General features: G+C 47.4%; 1 protein-coding gene across 3 annotated transcripts in view; it reads right to left on the minus strand.

Moving 5' to 3' along the window:
• Positions 1 to 21,248, minus strand: part of LOC146798100 (cytochrome P450 2G1-like) — a 437,543-nt gene that overhangs the window by 133,687 nt on the left and 282,608 nt on the right. The gene's annotated exons all lie outside the window — the stretch shown is intronic.

Genomic DNA, 21,248 nt, shown 5'->3' on the forward strand with positions numbered 1-21,248 from the left:
AAAGAGTAAGAGGAGGCTGCCTGCATCATGGCTCATTTTGATCCTACCCACTGGTCATTTAATCATGTAAGGTATGTTTCCTGCAATAGTACCAGTTGTACCCGATGCCTTTCTAGGTAGGCAAATACCTGTTTGAGCTTTTTGGGGTTGTTCAATCCCCGTACATTCCACGTCAAGAGTCTAATCTGCTCCTGCATTTATGTTGCATAGAAAGATCATGATATTGTTTCCCCCTGTGGTGCTCCAATATCCTCATGCGTGTTACAGAGCTGCATATGAGACCGTGACATACTTTAAGAAAAACATACAACATACTACTCCCAAGCCCCCCTCCCACTTCAGAATCCAACCATGCCAAAGACATTCTCAACATATCATAACAGCAACTAACATTAGGGCCATCCAGGTGTTAATGAGTTTCTCAATTTTCATAGCCCTTAAGTACTGTAGCTGTGGGGTGTACCCTTGTGAGGCCAGCCAGAGCCTCAAGTCCCTCCTGAAATGCAGGAGTGGCCGGAGAGTGTGTGTTAGGGTGATATTGACCTAGTGCATAGTTCGAACCACTTTTGCCTCAATGGTGGGTCCATCGTGCTGTCTCTCCTCATTAATTACATTCCTCACGTAGGTGGCTTTTGTCCTGTTATGCAAGATTTATATGTAGCTCTTCACATGGCATTTTGTGACAGAGCCCTCTTCAAACTATACTCATATCCTAGCGGCCAAGGACTAGCTCTGGTACCTTGTCTTTTCATACATGCAGATGTACCAAGGACATAGTCCACCCATCTTGCTACAATTGGATCTGCCTTACTACATCTCCAACAAGATATTACCACAGAGCTACCAGCGGCCAATTTATTCCAGCTGCGAGGGCAGTGTGCAGTCACACGAAGCAGAGGGCCATAGCTTCAGATACCAACAGTTATCAAAGAGTACAGATCCTGACCAAAGAGTACAGTTCTACAAGCCCTGTTATTAAATCGAGTGCGAGGGGGATGTTGATCACATCAAGCTGGGTCCGCTTCACTGTGTATACTTCAGAAAGTTTGCAGGCGCCCCCGGTGTAGTGAAAAACCTTAGATTTCGCTCATGTGTGATCTAAAGTTGCGCTGGGTATAGCTTTGAATATGGGATATATGCCAAGCAAAGTTTTTTCTTAATTATTGTAAACTCCCTGTGCACTGCCTGGACAGCCACAGTGAAGTCTGGGAAGAAGACCACCACATATCCGTGATAATTAAGAATCTGTTTTTCCCAGACCAAGTAAAGGAGAGTGTCATGGTCCAGATAGTTAAGGAGCCTAGCTATAATAGGCCTCAGAGAGGCCCCTGGAGGTGGTCTGTGGCAAACGATCTGTGCACCCTTTTGATGATCAGTACCTGAGAAAGATGCCAAAAACATCTTTCAGCATCGTCTCCAGGTAGTCCTCCAGGTGGCCCATGTTGGTGCTTTCTGGAACTCCCTATATACAGAGATTATTGCGCTGAGAGTGTGCATCCAAATCTTCATTTTTTGCTTTTTTAATGTCCAAATTTTGTAATATTGCGTCATTTGTCGGCTGTCTCATGTGACTCATCCTCCACCATGGAGATTTGCTATTCCGCTGTTGTCAGTCACAAAGCTTGCTTGTCCAGCTTGGCGGCCATATTATCCATTCACAAAGTTAATGTGTCTATCTTGCTGTCGATGGCATGGAGGCTCTGTTGCATCACTAATCGCGTAGTTTCAAGCAGGGGCATTTCTGGCTGCCTGGTTTTGAGTTCAGATTTGAGTGCCTCTTTTGGGGACGCGAGGAACTGTGGCACTCAAAGTTCAAGCATGTTTCCTGTTTGTCTGTTTTATCCATTTTGGCAGTCAGCATTGCTCTGCTTTCATGGAGGAGCGGTCCCTGTGACAGGTTTGAGGTGTACCACCCCATGCCCAGTCCACAGAGTGTCTGTGGATATAGCTGTATTCTTTTTCCCACTTCTTGTGAATGCAGTGGTCTCTTAAACAGATATGAACTCCACTATACAGTTATTTCATCTCATAGCTGTGCCCCCCAGCATGCACTGACCTCCTGCCCAACTTGCTGGTCATCACGCTGGTTCTGCTTTCAGGCTCAGCCAACTGGTACACGTTTTTCCCAGGGGAAGGGGAGTCAGTCCTTGGCTTTGCTCTGGTCTCTCCCACCTCAAGCTACTGCCAACATGTAGGTCACCTCGTAGATTTGTAAACCCCACTCCGCCATTCCCCGCAATTGTGTTCTGTTATCCTGAATGGCGGACCGTGTTGTGGTAGTGCCTCTCTGTACACTGTGTGAAGTACTGCGTTGTTTGCCAGCTGTACCCAGTCACTCATCCCTCGACAGCTAGGTCAGCGGCGTCCTCTGAGTCTCACAGCACAAATCTGGATGTCCCCTTGTCTCCCGATGGAGACTTGTAGTATCGGTCAGCCTCACCTCTAGACCTGGCAGGTCAGCCCTCCTTTCTGCTGAGGCAGAGGGGGCGAACAGCTATTTCTTCTTTGTGTGCACCCTTATTTCCAATTTGCAACTCACCTGCAGGTCGCATTAGAGCCACCTAGTCCCAGCTTCACAATTATATGCCCCCAAGGCTGCACATTGTCAGCACTTCCCCGATCGCAACAATATGCTCTCGTATCTGTGTCACAATTAACCACGACGGTGGTGTTTGAGTCCGTTCACGTGTGGCTGCACAAACATCTTGATGCTCATTTTTTCAGGGGATGGCAGCTCAGTCACTGAGAGTGTAGGCAGCTGCTTCCTCCAGTGCCATTCCCAGCCGCAATTTTACTTCTTTGGTTTCTCAGCCCAGTACAGCTCATTGATTTACTTATCCCTGATATCTTCAGCTCCACATTTGGGGCCTGTTATGGTTCTTGCCACTGCACTGCCAAGGAGCCTTGTCATAATAACGCTGATTTCTCCCAATTCTATCGATATTTGAAGGATTGCGCACTCCGGCGGGCAGAGCTGCACTAAAGTGTGGCCATCTTGCTGTGGGCTCTCTAGCGCCCTCCCTAGGATTTCATTTATAATAGAGTGGGGCTTGCACCCCAATGATTCTGTATATTTGGCTATTTTTTCCATTTTTTGTTCCAAACCAATCCGTGCCCCACACATGTGCACCCGTGACACTTGTTTGCTAAATTTGGGGGACATTCTGAGCAACATTGCAGGGTACACAGTGGTGGAGCTGAAACAGCTGTGCAGGGAGAGGGGCTGCCATTGGGAAAGAGCTAAAAAAATAGTGTTAGAATTGGGGATCTCTGGTTGGCACAGGTAGGGACTTGTGACAAGCAGGGACCATCTCTTTTATTCAGGATGAGGGGATCACCCTCTTAGACAACCCCTGCTCACCCTCTAGGTAGCTTGGCGCGAGCAGACAAGGCTTATATCAGAGCGTCATAGGTTAAGCATTTGTGAACTCATACAGTAATCAGGCAACCCACCACAAATGGACTCCACACTAGGATTATCAAAAATAAGTATTTTTTAAAATAAAGACTTAGCACAAGACCAAATAACGATAAAAAGGCCCACAATACTATTGGCAATAAGCAGTTCTTGATTAAAGCGTAATTTCAAAGTTCTGTACGGTTCGTTCCTCATCGTACGGTTCGTACGGGGATAAGAGATGCTTAAGAACGGGTCTCACAAACGCTGCAGACGCTCCGGTGCGGAGCGTACACCCTGTGGTGCGAAACGTACACAGTACCTTGTCTTGGAGAGTTCATCACGGACGATGCGTTGAAAACAAACGCGTTGTACGTTGCGATGTCCTCCTTTTATGGTGTGAGCTACGGCTCGTTGGGGGCCTTAGTCGCGTTGTTCGAGGGGACGGTGCGTAGGTACGGTGCTCTTGCTGTTTGTTGCGGCGTACGAGCCGTACCTTGAGAGCGGCACCTTTTCCATAAGTGCGGTGCGAAGCAGGCAGTTCACCTCGATTGTGAGCGACATACCCAGCCACTCTACGTGCCGCAGCCTACCCACAACAGGGGTAGGGCGGCCCGCTTGAGTAGTACGGTACGAAGAGGGAAAAGCAAAGTGCGGCGCGAAGTCCTTTTCTTCACGGTGCGAGCTGCGGCTTGTTGGGGGCCACAACGTCGTGTTGTTCGGGCCGGACAGCTTGGCACAGGCTTTCCAGTGTATGTGTCGATTTACAAGACGCACACTTCTCTTGGCTTCGGCGCTACGATGAGAACGGCGGTTCTCCGCAGCGTTTCTCAAGGCGGTGAAGTCCACTGGTCCTGGGACTTCGTTCAGGGGGCAAGCTCACCCACAAGCCCTTGGAGATCTGTAGTACAAGTTGCAAATAAAAAGTCTTTGAGTCTTTTCTTCCTCTCCTTCAGCAGCAAGGCCACCACTGCAGGCCAATCCCCCAGGTCAGGGACAGTACTCCTCACAGCTTTCCCGGTTCCTCCTCGTCGGGCAGAGGTTTCTTCTTGTCAAAGCAGGATCTAGTTTCTTGGGAGCAGGGTCCCAATACTTATAGTGCAATTCTTTTGTTCTTGCAGGCCAAGGGGCCTTTGCCCAGTTCAATCCAGTTCTGGAGTACTCTGGCTTCTCCTTTCAGTGTGCAGGGCAGAGACATCAGACGCTCCCCAGGGGGTGGAGCCAGCATTGTGGTAGAAAGGCACAGCCCTATTCAGAGTGCCGGTGTACTCCTCCCACCCATCTATATGTAATCTCTCTATTACCCACCTGGCTGCCCAGCCTGTCTCCTGGAATTCCCCAGCTCTGTCACACACAGAAACCAGACAGCAGATACACATCATAGCAGAGGCGGGCTGAAATGGTTAGGCAAGCAAATACCAGCTATATAAAAGTGGTATTTGCAAACATAGAATATTAAAATAAACTTTACTAAACGATGTATTTTATTATTCTGAGTTCAGGCATACTAAACTTGAATTTCTACCATGTTCCCTGGGTCTGTTAGGATCATAGAATGTAACAATTCTAACAGCCCATTCTGGCCTATGGAGAACAGGTAGCCTTACAATAGTGAAAAACGAAAATGGCTGTAATTCACAATTAGGACATGCCACACACATCAGGGCTTGTCCTACCTTATGCTTACAATGCACCCTGCCCTTGGGCCTACCATAGGGGTGACTAACATGAAGTTAAGGGAAGGTTTAGGGACTGGAAAGTGGGTGCACTTGCCCAGTCAACATGACAGTACCAGACTGCACGCAGGTTCTGCAATGGCAGACCTTAGACACATTTTACTAGGCCGCTTCTGTGGGTGGCACAACCACTGCTGCAAGCCCACCAGCAGCATTTGTATTTACAAGCCCTGGGCACTCCTAGAAAACTTTACTGGGGTCTGACAGTAAACCAAATACGCCAATCATGGAATCCAACCAACATATACATTTTACAATAGGGAGAGCATATGCACTTTAGCACTGATCAGCAGTGGTAAAGTGCCCAGAGTCATAGAACAGCCAACAACAGGTCAGAAAAAATACAGGAGTTAGGCAAAAATTTCAGGGATGACCCTGCAAAAAGGGTCAAGTCCAACAAATAGCTATTCCAGATATCTCTTAGGAACTGGGCAGACACCCGCCTGCTACTATCTACAGCACAGGAGGAGCAAGAGGAGCAGGGAAAGAAGCAAACAAATGGAGGAGGAAAGAAATTTCTGAAAATATATATCATGTAACATAAATGTTGTTTCAAGAATATCATGGCATGCTACAGGGGAACATGGTAGCGGGATAGTTCGTGCCGCAAGCTCCTCTCTACCCCCGGCGCCGATCTCATGTTTCCTGGGTTTTTTGTCATATAATTCCACCTAATCTTCAATGCACTTTCATCTTATGGATGGTTGCGGTTTTGCAGTGCTTTCCTTCCCGTGTCTTTTTCCCGGTTTGGCCCCCTCTGTCCTTTTCGGTCAGTCCTCGGTCGCATTTCCTGGCATCCTTCAAGTTTTTGGCGGGTGAGCAGTGGCGGTGGCGTTCCTGCTGCCTTTCACCGCCGGACAGGGCTGGTCAGCTTGTGGGCTGGCCTCGAGCACAAGACTGGATCTGACTGGCCTGAACGGGCGTTCCTCGGCACAATACGGCAGAGGTCGGTTGCTTCAGGCGGCCATTGGGATCCGCCTTGATAGGCACGCCTCATCGAGGATCTCTCTCCATGGGACACCAGGCATGATCAGCCCCTGTAAAGTGCTAACTACTACTTTTTACGCTGTCAGCAGTGTGGGCAGTGTTGAGAGCTGTTCTAGTAGCATTTTTGTTGGAAAACGCCCCTTCTCTGCTATGAGAGCAAGAGGCCACGAGAATACCTCAAGAGCATTTTTTCCCTACTTGTTACCCCCAGCCTTTCTTCACCGCATTATGGTTTTGCTCAGCTCATGAGCCCCAGACGACCTAAACACTCAATTAGAGGGGATTGCAGTGTTATCTCCCCCTCATATCAGTCCCCGTGGAGAAAAAGGAAAACAAAACAGAGGACCCCAGCCCTGGACCTTAATCAAATACATAAAAGGGGTGCATGAGGCCACTCTGCTTCTCCTGAGTTTTCTGAGGCCATTGTCGGCCCACAACTACAAGCTGCAGTTGAAGAGAAGGGCATAATCCCAGAACACCCCACCAGATGCACACTGCACAATAAAACATTTAACCCTTTGGGTCATTTTGAATCTTCTTCTATTATCCCTTCCTTTGTAAGAAGTCAAGGGGGGTCAGCCCCTGATTTCACAATATTCTTCTGCTACTTCAACATGACAGTTGAAAGAAACTCAGAAACTTAAGATAATGCCATCCTTAAGATCTTATTTTAAAGTGCAGAAAAAACAAAACAAACTGCTTCCTTAACATCGGATGCACCTCAGTTATCTAAAGGTAGGGGCAAGGGTAAGAGATCTCCAACTAAGGTATCAAAGGTATCAGAGGCTGAAATGGATGCTAAAAAGAACAATTCTGTAGTGGATGAGATGGAATACGCTAATTGGTTTCAGGCCTTCAAAGGAAATGGCGTTGATTTTGTCCCGGGCACTGACACGCCTAACTCCACTCTAGTGTCTCCAGGATTACCATCAGTTTCAACCATGCCTGATTATTAAACCTGGCACAAATGTTAGATGCCTTATCCTTGGACATTAGGAGCAAGTTCGCTATTTCAGAGACGAATCAGGCCAAAATACAAGAGTCGTGTGAATCCTTATAAGTCAAAATGACAGCAATCACTGAGAGAATTTGTGTAATGGAAGCCTCAATAGAAGCCTTGAATAAACAAGTTGAGTCCAATCATACTGACATACAGGCATTAAAAGATGGGGAAAAAGGCATACTAGATAAACTTGAGATCCTAGAAAATAATGCCAGATGAAACAACATCAAAATTATCAATATTCCAGAAGGCTCAGAGGGGAATGACATCAAAAACTACATCGTAAAACTGCTAAAAGAGTTTATTCCCACCATGGACTCTAAGGAGTTGGAGTCTGATATACAGAGAATTCACAGAGACCCCTTTACAAAAAACCCAAATAGGAAAAATCCTCGGCGAATTTTGGTTAACTTTAAAACCTACACTCTAAAAGAACATGTGTTATCGGAAGCCTTAAAAGCTGGTAGTTTCACCAAAGGGGACTGGGCATTTCAGATAAGGTCAGATCTCTCAAGAATCACGCAGGACAGACAGTGGGAACTGGGGACATTTATGCTAACTTTAAGATCATTGGGTGCAACAGTGGAGTTGAGATTCCTGGCCTTACTTATGGTGAGACCCTAAGGAGGTAGGGATCTTCATTGATCAAATTAAAGCTCAGGGATAATCTATTAAGGAAGTCTGCTTATAAATATTGACTTTGCCGGGGAGTTTGTAGTGAGCTCATAGGGGTAAATTTACATCATACCCAATGTGGATAAGGAGGGTTCCTTTGTGGGGGCTGGGCACACACGAGAAATAAGTCATGTTTTTTTTTTCACTGGGTGGGGAGCAAATTAGGGAAAAAAAAGAAAAAGTCCTCTCAAGTATGTCAGTGTCAAGGAAGTTGCTAATAAGAGAGGGGTAGCTTGAGATCAGAGTGCGCTCTCTCTGATAAGGGAGAGGGTGCATTGGATTGCCTCAAATGCCTGATGTTACTCCAATTAGAATCTGTACATGGAATGCTAATGGCCTCAGGGTAGTGGGTAGACGAAGAAGGATTTTCCAATATTTAAGTCAATCTGATTTTGATATTATCATACTACAGGAAACTCACCTCACAATTGATGAATGGGAGGCGGCTGTTTCTAAGCAGAAATGGATTGATAGTTCTCTCTACACCACACAAACCTACTGTATTAAAGGTGTGGCTGTTATCTTTAAGAAAACGGCCAAAGTAATCTTGGGCTCCACCAAGATAGATAATAAGGGGCGATGGATTATGGCTGATATTAAGATATAAAATGCTGGCTGGTTCTGGTTGGATACTACGGTCCAAACATAGATGATGGATCAGCACTTAGAACTATATACAATCATTTACTGGAATCCAATCTGCCGAACATTATGGGCAGCGATTTTAATATCTTATTAAACCCCTCTCTTGGGAGGTTAAAGGGGGGGAGAATAGTACCTACTAAAATAGGTTCCCTGAATAGAGTCCTAATGGACGATCTAAGCCTCGTAGATATCTGGAGAACAAAAAACAGGGCGGTAACTGGCCCTCTGAGCTATACTTTTCATAATAAAAAACACGGTCATCTTTCTAGAATTGATTACTTTCTGATAGATTCTAGGATGACAAATAGTGTCAGCTCTGTCACACATATCCCAGAGCACCTATCAGATCATTTAGCGGTGTCAATGGACTTACAATTTACAAGACACCCTGTAATAGGAAGGTGGACGTTTGATAGAGTCCTTCTTCAAGATGTTTCATTAGTCGAACAATAAAAAAATGAGACATAGTTCTTTTTTTAAGTAAATGATCTTTCAGTTCCCATAGAGGTAATATGGGATGCCTATAAGGCATTTATTAGAGGCAGAGTTATCAGTCTCTCAGCTAAAATTCATAAGGAATCTAAAGAAATGCATAAATTATTGGAAGCAGATATCGTTAGAGCACTATATAATCAAGCGGGCAACCAAAATAATGCCGAGCAGAGGGGATAGCCAAGCGGCAAGAGATGATGGACTATCTAGATAATATTACCAGAAGAAGATGCAAAGTTAGTAAACTAGCTAATTATGAATACGGAGAAGGGTGTGGGAAACTTCTTGCTTGGAAATCTCATGTTAATCAATCCAGAAATGTAATCAAGGAGATTCTTAACACAGAAACAGGGGGGTTAATATCAGACAGGGCTAATATGGAAAAAGCATTTGAATCCTACTTCCAAGCACTTTCTACTAAAGACCTAGCGGTCTCAGATTACCACATAAAAAACTATTTGGATAAAATAACCTTACAGTCTCTATCTGGTGACCAGGCCCAACAGTTGAATCAAAAATTTTCACTAGAAATAAAAGCCACAATAAAACACCTAAAAAGAGGCAGTGCCGCAGGCTTAGATGCCATTCCTAATGAGTTTTACATTGCCCTTAACGAGACACTCACTCCTGTCATGGAGAAATAATTTGATAACATTTTCTCTAATAATACTCCAATCCCCAATTCTTGGAATGAGGCAGCGGTTACTCTGATCTTGAAGCCCAATAAGGATAAAAAAAATGTGAATCCTATAGACCCATCTCCCTGCTGAATTGTTAATATAAAATCTTTGCGCACATTTTAGCAGGGAGATTGAACAACATGATGGGTTACCTGGTCCATCCAGACCAGAAGGGGTTTATTAGAGGACGTCAGCTTCATGATTTAACTCATGAGCTGATTGGAGCAATCAACGTCGCCTCAGCTAATAACTTGCCGCTCACTATCTTTGTGTTTGACGAGGCCAAGGCCTTTGATCGGGTGAGCTGGTCTTGCCTACATCATATAGCTCACTCGTTTGGCCTAGGAGAAAATTTTTGGAGGGTCATTAGAAACATTTATAAAACTCCCACAGCAAGGATAATAGTTAACGGAAATTTAACCAACTTAGTTAGGCTGGAGCGAGGAACTATGCAGGACTGCCCCCTTTCTCCCCATCTCTTTGATCTCTACATAGAACCAATGGCATGTAACATCAGGACCAGTGAACTCTTTGCTTCATTCAAATATAGGGATGGGTAAAAAAGCTGTCCCTATATGCCGATGATTTGATGATTTTCACGAGGGAATCATCAGCAATTCTGCCAAGGTTGGAGCAACTTCTGATGGATTTTGGGAAGATATATGGCTATATAATTAAAGCACAAACAACAGAAATTATGTAGTGGAACTTGCAATCCAGTTCCCCTTTAGCTCAGCAGCAAATAAGATACTTAGGCATTCAAATTATTCAGGACATTGATAAATTGGCCCAAGTTAATTTGGAGGTAAAAAGAAAAGAGATCAGATCCCTATTAAGATCATGGAGCAACCTCACATTGTCAATTATTGGCCATTCCAATCTCTTCAAAATGTCTGTTCTGCCCAAAGTCACCTTTAACTTTGATACAATTCCTTTATTATTCAGCCCTGATTCTTTGAAAAATATACAGACTGATATAAATAGTTTTCTTTGGTCTAACAAAGGGGTCAGGATTGCATGGAAGAAATTAAGATGTGCGAAATTAGATGGGGGTATAGCCAGTTCTGACCTTCACTTTTATATTTGGGCCTTCCATTTTAGGAATGTGAGATCTCTCTTATTTGACTCTTCTTGTTATCCTTCCTTTCTTTTAGCTATGTCAAAAAGTGTTCCTCGGGGGGCGTGGGGGATGGGTTTCTTTTCATATTTGGACATCCTAAGTAGGGGGGGGCCGGAATTTGCGAAATTAACTTTTGCAAACTATCGCGAAAATGCTGAAAATCTCTGCAAACACGCCGAAAATATCGCGAAGACGCGGAAGTTTTTTTCCCGCCTGTTCGCGGTATTTTTTGCGTGATTGCGGCTCGCAAACTTACCCATGCGGTTGCTCACGGGCGCGGCCATCTTGTTTTCACTTGTCCCGCCCTCTCGCGATGCTTACTTCCTGTTCCGGGTCGCGCAATGCATGTTCGCGCCCGTTCGCGGTAGATATTTCCTTTTCATGACCGCTTTTACTTGATCGCGTTGCTTTTTGCTTGCTTGGGGAGAAAATATCGCGCGAACTTGCGCACGTGGACGCAATGGGCGCGGCCATCTTGTTTTCACTCTATTGCATGGTTCTGGGGCCTGATTTTGAATCCTCCCTACATCTTTTCAATCCTTTGTTTAAAGCCACTTATTTTTGATCTTTCTTATTTATTATTTCTCTAACTATTTTCCTGCCTCTATATTTATTGTTTTTGTCTACTTTTTTTTTGTTTTTTAGCTACTTTTTCTCTCTTTCTATTGCCTGCTATTTATTTCCTTTACTTCTTTAATTTTATTACCTTTTCTTTCCCGCCCCGTCCCAGAACCATGTCTAAGGGTAGGGCTGGTCGTCGTCGCAGCCGAAGCCGCGACCACCTTCCTTGCGGAAGGCGGCGCCCACAAGGGCTGCAGGCACAGGCCTGATTTGGGGAGGTGGAGTTGGCTGCACTCATTTTCTTTGTGCAGCGCCACCTCCCCACAACCCTGGCAGCAGGTGGCAGGCCTAGGTACGGGTACGGCGTCCGGGAGCGTCGGCAGCGGTGGGGGAAGGTGCGCCGGGCAGTGTCGCGCTTCTCTGGGGTCCGGCACACCCAGGCGCAGCTGATGCACCAGTGGTCCCACATCCTGGACCATGAGCAGGACCTACTGGACCTGCTAGGAGTGGAGGTCCCGGGGCTTGGTGAGTAACTATTTAATTATTACAACTTTTTGTCTGTTCTTCTGCTCTGTGTTATATATTGCAAATCTTTTTTTTCTTCCAACCAGCTGGAATGTTGCTGCTTACATTCCAGGTTAATTACGTTAAAAAGTCTTCAGTGATTATGACACAGATGCTCTTCTGCGCTACTACTAATCTTACTTGTTTGCAACTTTGCATTTGCGCTCGCTTAGCGTGATTCTGTAAGAGTTTATTTTAGAGATATTAAGGTACGTAATGCTACAGTGACTCTAGTCCACTCCTTACTTTGTCCTGTCAATAAGAGATAGGGGCAGATTGATACTTAGGTTTAAGTACTTTGTATGAGTTTCTAATTTGTGAGTGGTATGTGTGATGCCCCCTCAGTTATGTGACGTGCTGCTAGTACGGCAGTCTTTATTAGAACCTTTTCTAGTTTGTTCAATGAGTGGTGGGAATTGGCTTAGCACTAGCAGAACATCAGCATCAATCAATCAACTCAAAATTTGGTGTATACAAAACATTTAGTCATGTGTCCTCTATTTGACCATATGCATTGTTGAGGAATAAAAGAAGTGGAAATGCCTACTTAATGTACAATTGGCATGCCTGGAATAGGTGTGCTAGGTCGGGTGGTACGTCGTACTTAGGCTTAGTTGTAACTTAGTATTCTGGAATCAGAATGGAAGACTGGATTACTGTTGATAAATAGTAACTTAAGTAGTCGATCCGCGAATCCCCCGATACTACTTGTTGACCAGATGAGATCGGTCAATTTAGTTATAGCAATTGTTGTTTACATAAGTGTTTTTTGACCGTTCTTTAAAAATATTGTATTTGTTTGACACCATCCATCAATGTTTGTCTCTTTCTTATATCATTCCTGTTCATCAGCACCCAGGGGCAGACAGACAGGGAGTGGGCAGTCGGCGGGACAACAGTACGAACACCATCACCAGGAGGACACCAATGAGGGCTACTCTGCTGGCCCCAGTAAGTCTTCTTGTTTTTAATAATATTTCTTATTCCATAACTTTTACTGCACCATATTTTTCACCAACTATTGTTTCAGTTTCCCAATGCTATTTTTTACCAACAATTATCCTTCGATCTGTACGGTTTAAAAAATCTTGTTATCCCTGCCTCTGCTATGATGACTCTCAGTACTACTACTACTACCAGTCTGTCTGTTCTGTAGTAGCTAAGCCTACCCAGTTCGCCAGTGCCACTCTTTATGTGAAAGTTGGAATACAACTCAGATTCACCAGTAGCTCTAGCCATTGAGTCCAGTCCTTTGGGTCGTCCTCTTGTACTACTTCTAGTCTTATTGATCTTGAGTCTTTGTTAATCTTGAGGCTTTGACAATTCACAGCAACTAATGCCCAACCAGTTTACGTAGTGGGTCGCGACACTGCTCGTCATACTGCAAATAACCCCAAAGGATTCTGGACAGTGTAGTGGCTACGGTGAGTACGCCTACGCCACGAGTATACAAAAGTAATGCCATCCCTGGACACGTGTTTCGAGGTAATTGCCTCTCGTCAGCAGGGAGCAGGTAGGTATGCGGGGTGCCGATGACTGCCAAAATAATAGGTAAAGTACCTTTCAAGGCGCGCAGGTGCAGACACCAGGCTCGTCAGCCCAAAGTCGCTCGAATGAGCTTTAAATAGTTTACGTAGTGGGTCGCGACACTGCTCGTCATACTGCAAATAACCCCAAAGGATTCTGGACAGTGTAGTGGCTACGGTGAGTACGCCTACGCCACGAGTATACAAAAGTAATGCCATCCCTGGACACGTGTTTCGAGGTAATTGCCTCTCGTCAGCAGGGAGCAGGTAGGTATGCGGGGTGCCGATGACTGCCAAAATAATAGGTAAAGTACCTTTCAAGGCGCGCAGGTGCAGACACCAGGCTCGTCAGCCCAAAGTCGCTCGAATGAGCTTTAAATAGTTTACGTAGTGGGTCGCGACACTGCTCGTCATACTGCAAATAACCCCAAAGGATTCTGGACAGTGTAGTGGCTACGGTGAGTACGCCTACGCCACGAGTATACAAAAGTAATGCCATCCCTGGACACGTGTTTCGAGGTAATTGCCTCTCGTCAGCAGGGAGCAGGTAGGTATGCGGGGTGCCGATGACTGCCAAAATAATAGGTAAAGTACCTTTCAAGGCGCGCAGGTGCAGACACCAGGCTCGTCAGCCCAAAGTCGCTCGAATGAGCTTTAAATAGTTTACGTAGTGGGTCGCGACACTGCTCGTCATACTGCAAATAACCCCAAAGGATTCTGGACAGTGTAGTGGCTACGGTGAGTACGCCTACGCCACGAGTATACAAAAGTAATGCCATCCCTGGACACGTGTTTCGAGGTAATTGCCTCTCGTCAGCAGGGAGCAGGTAGGTATGCGGGGTGCCGATGACTGCCAAAATAATAGGTAAAGTACCTTTCAAGGCGCGCAGGTGCAGACACCAGGCTCGTCAGCCCAAAGTCGCTCGAATGAGCTTTAAATAGTTTACGTAGTGGGTCGCGACACTGCTCGTCATACTGCAAATAACCCCAAAGGATTCTGGACAGTGTAGTGGCTACGGTGAGTACGCCTACGCCACGAGTATACAAAAGTAATGCCATCCCTGGACACGTGTTTCGAGGTAATTGCCTCTCGTCAGCAGGGAGCAGGTAGGTATGCGGGGTGCCGATGACTGCCAAAATAATAGGTAAAGTACCTTTCAAGGCGCGCAGGTGCAGACACCAGGCTCGTCAGCCCAAAGTCGCTCGAATGAGCTTTAAATAGTTTACGTAGTGGGTCGCGACACTGCTCGTCATACTGCAAATAACCCCAAAGGATTCTGGACAGTGTAGTGGCTACGGTGAGTACGCCTACGCCACGAGTATACAAAAGTAATGCCATCCCTGGACACGTGTTTCGAGGTAATTGCCTCTCGTCAGCAGGGAGCAGGTAGGTATGCGGGGTGCCGATGACTGCCAAAATAATAGGTAAAGTACCTTTCAAGGCGCGCAGGTGCAGACACCAGGCTCGTCAGCCCAAAGTCGCTCGAATGAGCTTTAAATAGTTTACGTAGTGGGTCGCGACACTGCTCGTCATACTGCAAATAACCCCAAAGGATTCTGGACAGTGTAGTGGCTACGGTGAGTACGCCTACGCCACGAGTATACAAAAGTAATGCCATCCCTGGACACGTGTTTCGAGGTAATTGCCTCTCGTCAGCAGGGAGCAGGTAGGTATGCGGGGTGCCGATGACTGCCAAAATAATAGGTAAAGTACCTTTCAAGGCGCGCAGGTGCAGACACCAGGCTCGTCAGCCCAAAGTCGCTCGAATGAGCTTTAAATAGTTTACGTAGTGGGTCGCGACACTGCTCGTCATACTGCAAATAACCCCAAAGGATTCTGGACAGTGTAGTGGCTACGGTGAGTACGCCTACGCCACGAGTATACAAAAGTAATGCCATCCCTGGACACGTGTTTCGAGGTAATTGCCTCTCGTCAGCAGGGAGCAGGTAGGTATGCGGGGTGCCGATGACTGCCAAAATAATAGGTAAAGTACCTTTCAAGGCGCGCAGGTGCAGACACCAGGCTCGTCAGCCCAAAGTCGCTCGAATGAGCTTTAAATAGTTTACGTAGTGGGTCGCGACACTGCTCGTCATACTGCAAATAACCCCAAAGGATTCTGGACAGTGTAGTGGCTACGGTGAGTACGCCTACGCCACGAGTATACAAAAGTAATGCCATCCCTGGACACGTGTTTCGAGGTAATTGCCTCTCGTCAGCAGGGAGCAGGTAGGTATGCGGGGTGCCGATGACTGCCAAAATAATAGGTAAAGTACCTTTCAAGGCGCGCAGGTGCAGACACCAGGCTCGTCAGCCCAAAGTCGCTCGAATGAGCTTTAAATAGTTTACGTAGTGGGTCGCGACACTGCTCGTCATACTGCAAATAACCCCAAAGGATTCTGGACAGTGTAGTGGCTACGGTGAGTACGCCTACGCCACGAGTATACAAAAGTAATGCCATCCCTGGACACGTGTTTCGAGGTAATTGCCTCTCGTCAGCAGGGAGCAGGTAGGTATGCGGGGTGCCGATGACTGCCAAAATAATAGGTAAAGTACCTTTCAAGGCGCGCAGGTGCAGACACCAGGCTCGTCAGCCCAAAGTCGCTCGAATGAGCTTTAAATAGTTTACGTAGTGGGTCGCGACACTGCTCGTCATACTGCAAATAACCCCAAAGGATTCTGGACAGTGTAGTGGCTACGGTGAGTACGCCTACGCCACGAGTATACAAAAGTAATGCCATCCCTGGACACGTGTTTCGAGGTAATTGCCTCTCGTCAGCAGGGAGCAGGTAGGTATGCGGGGTGCCGATGACTGCCAAAATAATAGGTAAAGTACCTTTCAAGGCGCGCAGGTGCAGACACCAGGCTCGTCAGCCCAAAGTCGCTCGAATGAGCTTTAAATAGTTTACGTAGTGGGTCGCGACACTGCTCGTCATACTGCAAATAACCCCAAAGGATTCTGGACAGTGTAGTGGCTACGGTGAGTACGCCTACGCCACGAGTATACAAAAGTAATGCCATCCCTGGACACGTGTTTCGAGGTAATTGCCTCTCGTCAGCAGGGAGCAGGTAGGTATGCGGGGTGCCGATGACTGCCAAAATAATAGGTAAAGTACCTTTCAAGGCGCGCAGGTGCAGACACCAGGCTCGTCAGCCCAAAGTCGCTCGAATGAGCTTTAAATAGTTTACGTAGTGGGTCGCGACACTGCTCGTCATACTGCAAATAACCCCAAAGGATTCTGGACAGTGTAGTGGCTACGGTGAGTACGCCTACGCCACGAGTATACAAAAGTAATGCCATCCCTGGACACGTGTTTCGAGGTAATTGCCTCTCGTCAGCAGGGAGCAGGTAGGTATGCGGGGTGCCGATGACTGCCAAAATAATAGGTAAAGTACCTTTCAAGGCGCGCAGGTGCAGACACCAGGCTCGTCAGCCCAAAGTCGCTCGAATGAGCTTTAAATAGTTTACGTAGTGGGTCGCGACACTGCTCGTCATACTGCAAATAACCCCAAAGGATTCTGGACAGTGTAGTGGCTACGGTGAGTACGCCTACGCCACGAGTATACAAAAGTAATGCCATCCCTGGACACGTGTTTCGAGGTAATTGCCTCTCGTCAGCAGGGAGCAGGTAGGTATGCGGGGTGCCGATGACTGCCAAAATAATAGGTAAAGTACCTTTCAAGGCGCGCAGGTGCAGACACCAGGCTCGTCAGCCCAAAGTCGCTCGAATGAGCTTTAAATAGTTTACGTAGTGGGTCGCGACACTGCTCGTCATACTGCAAATAACCCCAAAGGATTCTGGACAGTGTAGTGGCTACGGTGAGTACGCCTACGCCACGAGTATACAAAAGTAATGCCATCCCTGGACACGTGTTTCGAGGTAATTGCCTCTCGTCAGCAGGGAGCAGGTAGGTATGCGGGGTGCCGATGACTGCCAAAATAATAGGTAAAGTACCTTTCAAGGCGCGCAGGTGCAGACACCAGGCTCGTCAGCCCAAAGTCGCTCGAATGAGCTTTAAATAGTTTACGTAGTGGGTCGCGACACTGCTCGTCATACTGCAAATAACCCCAAAGGATTCTGGACAGTGTAGTGGCTACGGTGAGTACGCCTACGCCACGAGTATACAAAAGTAATGCCATCCCTGGACACGTGTTTCGAGGTAATTGCCTCTCGTCAGCAGGGAGCAGGTAGGTATGCGGGGTGCCGATGACTGCCAAAATAATAGGTAAAGTACCTTTCAAGGCGCGCAGGTGCAGACACCAGGCTCGTCAGCCCAAAGTCGCTCGAATGAGCTTTAAATAGTTTACGTAGTGGGTCGCGACACTGCTCGTCATACTGCAAATAACCCCAAAGGATTCTGGACAGTGTAGTGGCTACGGTGAGTACGCCTACGCCACGAGTATACAAAAGTAATGCCATCCCTGGACACGTGTTTCGAGGTAATTGCCTCTCGTCAGCAGGGAGCAGGTAGGTATGCGGGGTGCCGATGACTGCCAAAATAATAGGTAAAGTACCTTTCAAGGCGCGCAGGTGCAGACACCAGGCTCGTCAGCCCAAAGTCGCTCGAATGAGCTTTAAATAGTTTACGTAGTGGGTCGCGACACTGCTCGTCATACTGCAAATAACCCCAAAGGATTCTGGACAGTGTAGTGGCTACGGTGAGTACGCCTACGCCACGAGTATACAAAAGTAATGCCATCCCTGGACACGTGTTTCGAGGTAATTGCCTCTCGTCAGCAGGGAGCAGGTAGGTATGCGGGGTGCCGATGACTGCCAAAATAATAGGTAAAGTACCTTTCAAGGCGCGCAGGTGCAGACACCAGGCTCGTCAGCCCAAAGTCGCTCGAATGAGCTTTAAATAGTTTACGTAGTGGGTCGCGACACTGCTCGTCATACTGCAAATAACCCCAAAGGATTCTGGACAGTGTAGTGGCTACGGTGAGTACGCCTACGCCACGAGTATACAAAAGTAATGCCATCCCTGGACACGTGTTTCGAGGTAATTGCCTCTCGTCAGCAGGGAGCAGGTAGGTATGCGGGGTGCCGATGACTGCCAAAATAATAGGTAAAGTACCTTTCAAGGCGCGCAGGTGCAGACACCAGGCTCGTCAGCCCAAAGTCGCTCGAATGAGCTTTAAATAGTTTACGTAGTGGGTCGCGACACTGCTCGTCATACTGCAAATAACCCCAAAGGATTCTGGACAGTGTAGTGGCTACGGTGAGTACGCCTACGCCACGAGTATACAAAAGTAATGCCATCCCTGGACACGTGTTTCGAGGTAATTGCCTCTCGTCAGCAGGGAGCAGGTAGGTATGCGGGGTGCCGATGACTGCCAAAATAATAGGTAAAGTACCTTTCAAGGCGCGCAGGTGCAGACACCAGGCTCGTCAGCCCAAAGTCGCTCGAATGAGCTTTAAATAGTTTACGTAGTGGGTCGCGACACTGCTCGTCATACTGCAAATAACCCCAAAGGATTCTGGACAGTGTAGTGGCTACGGTGAGTACGCCTACGCCACGAGTATACAAAAGTAATGCCATCCCTGGACACGTGTTTCGAGGTAATTGCCTCTCGTCAGCAGGGAGCAGGTAGGTATGCGGGGTGCCGATGACTGCCAAAATAATAGGTAAAGTACCTTTCAAGGCGCGCAGGTGCAGACACCAGGCTCGTCAGCCCAAAGTCGCTCGAATGAGCTTTAAATAGTTTACGTAGTGGGTCGCGACACTGCTCGTCATACTGCAAATAACCCCAAAGGATTCTGGACAGTGTAGTGGCTACGGTGAGTACGCCTACGCCACGAGTATACAAAAGTAATGCCATCCCTGGACACGTGTTTCGAGGTAATTGCCTCTCGTCAGCAGGGAGCAGGTAGGTATGCGGGGTGCCGATGACTGCCAAAATAATAGGTAAAGTACCTTTCAAGGCGCGCAGGTGCAGACACCAGGCTCGTCAGCCCAAAGTCGCTCGAATGAGCTTTAAATAGTTTACGTAGTGGGTCGCGACACTGCTCGTCATACTGCAAATAACCCCAAAGGATTCTGGACAGTGTAGTGGCTACGGTGAGTACGCCTACGCCACGAGTATACAAAAGTAATGCCATCCCTGGACACGTGTTTCGAGGTAATTGCCTCTCGTCAGCAGGGAGCAGGTAGGTATGCGGGGTGCCGATGACTGCCAAAATAATAGGTAAAGTACCTTTCAAGGCGCGCAGGTGCAGACACCAGGCTCGTCAGCCCAAAGTCGCTCGAATGAGCTTTAAATAGTTTACGTAGTGGGTCGCGACACTGCTCGTCATACTGCAAATAACCCCAAAGGATTCTGGACAGTGTAGTGGCTACGGTGAGTACGCCTACGCCACGAGTATACAAAAGTAATGCCATCCCTGGACACGTGTTTCGAGGTAATTGCCTCTCGTCAGCAGGGAGCAGGTAGGTATGCGGGGTGCCGATGACTGCCAAAATAATAGGTAAAGTACCTTTCAAGGCGCGCAGGTGCAGACACCAGGCTCGTCAGCCCAAAGTCGCTCGAATGAGCTTTAAATAGTTTACGTAGTGGGTCGCGACACTGCTCGTCATACTGCAAATAACCCCAAAGGATTCTGGACAGTGTAGTGGCTACGGTGAGTACGCCTACGCCACGAGTATACAAAAGTAATGCCATCCCTGGACACGTGTTTCGAGGTAATTGCCTCTCGTCAGCAGGGAGCAGGTAGGTATGCGGGGTGCCGATGACTGCCAAAATAATAGGTAAAGTACCTTTCAAGGCGCGCAGGTGCAGACACCAGGCTCGTCAGCCCAAAGTCGCTCGAATGAGCTTTAAATAGTTTACGTAGTGGGTCGCGACACTGCTCGTCATACTGCAAATAACCCCAAAGGATTCTGGACAGTGTAGTGGCTACGGTGAGTACGCCTACGCCACGAGTATACAAAAGTAATGCCATCCCTGGACACGTGTTTCGAGGTAATTGCCTCTCGTCAGCAGGGAGCAGGTAGGTATGCGGGGTGCCGATGACTGCCAAAATAATAGGTAAAGTACCTTTCAAGGCGCGCAGGTGCAGACACCAGGCTCGTCAGCCCAAAGTCGCTCGAATGAGCTTTAAATAGTTTACGTAGTGGGTCGCGACACTGCTCGTCATACTGCAAATAACCCCAAAGGATTCTGGACAGTGTAGTGGCTACGGTGAGTACGCCTACGCCACGAGTATACAAAAGTAATGCCATCCCTGGACACGTGTTTCGAGGTAATTGCCTCTCGTCAGCAGGGAGCAGGTAGGTATGCGGGGTGCCGATGACTGCCAAAATAATAGGTAAAGTACCTTTCAAGGCGCGCAGGTGCAGACACCAGGCTTTATATTTCTATATACTCGTGGCGTAGGCGTACTCACCGTAGCCACTACACTATCCAGAATCCTTTGGGGTTATTTGCAGCATGACGAGCAGTGTCGCGACCCATTTACGTAAATTACTAATAGCTCATTCGAGCGACTTTGGCTGACGAGCCCGGTGTCTGCACCTGCGCGCCTTGGAAGGTATTTTACCTATATATATGGCAGTCATCGGCACCCCGCATACCTACCTGCTCCCTGCTGACGAGAGGCAATTACCTCGAAACACGTGTCCAGGGATGGCATTATATTTCTATATACTCGTGGCGTAGGCGTACTCACCGTAGCCACTACACTATCCAGAATCCTTTGGGGTTATTTGCAGCATGACGAGCAGTGTCGCGACCCATTTACGTAAATTACTAATAGCTCATTCGAGCGACTTTGGCTGACGAGCCCGGTGTCTGCACCTGCGCGCCTTGGAAGGTATTTTACCTATATATATGGCAGTCATCGGCACCCCGCATACCTACCTGCTC

Source organism: Triturus cristatus, chromosome 9 (assembly GCF_964204655.1).
Source record: "Triturus cristatus chromosome 9, aTriCri1.1, whole genome shotgun sequence".
NCBI lineage: Eukaryota > Metazoa > Chordata > Amphibia > Caudata > Salamandridae > Triturus > Triturus cristatus.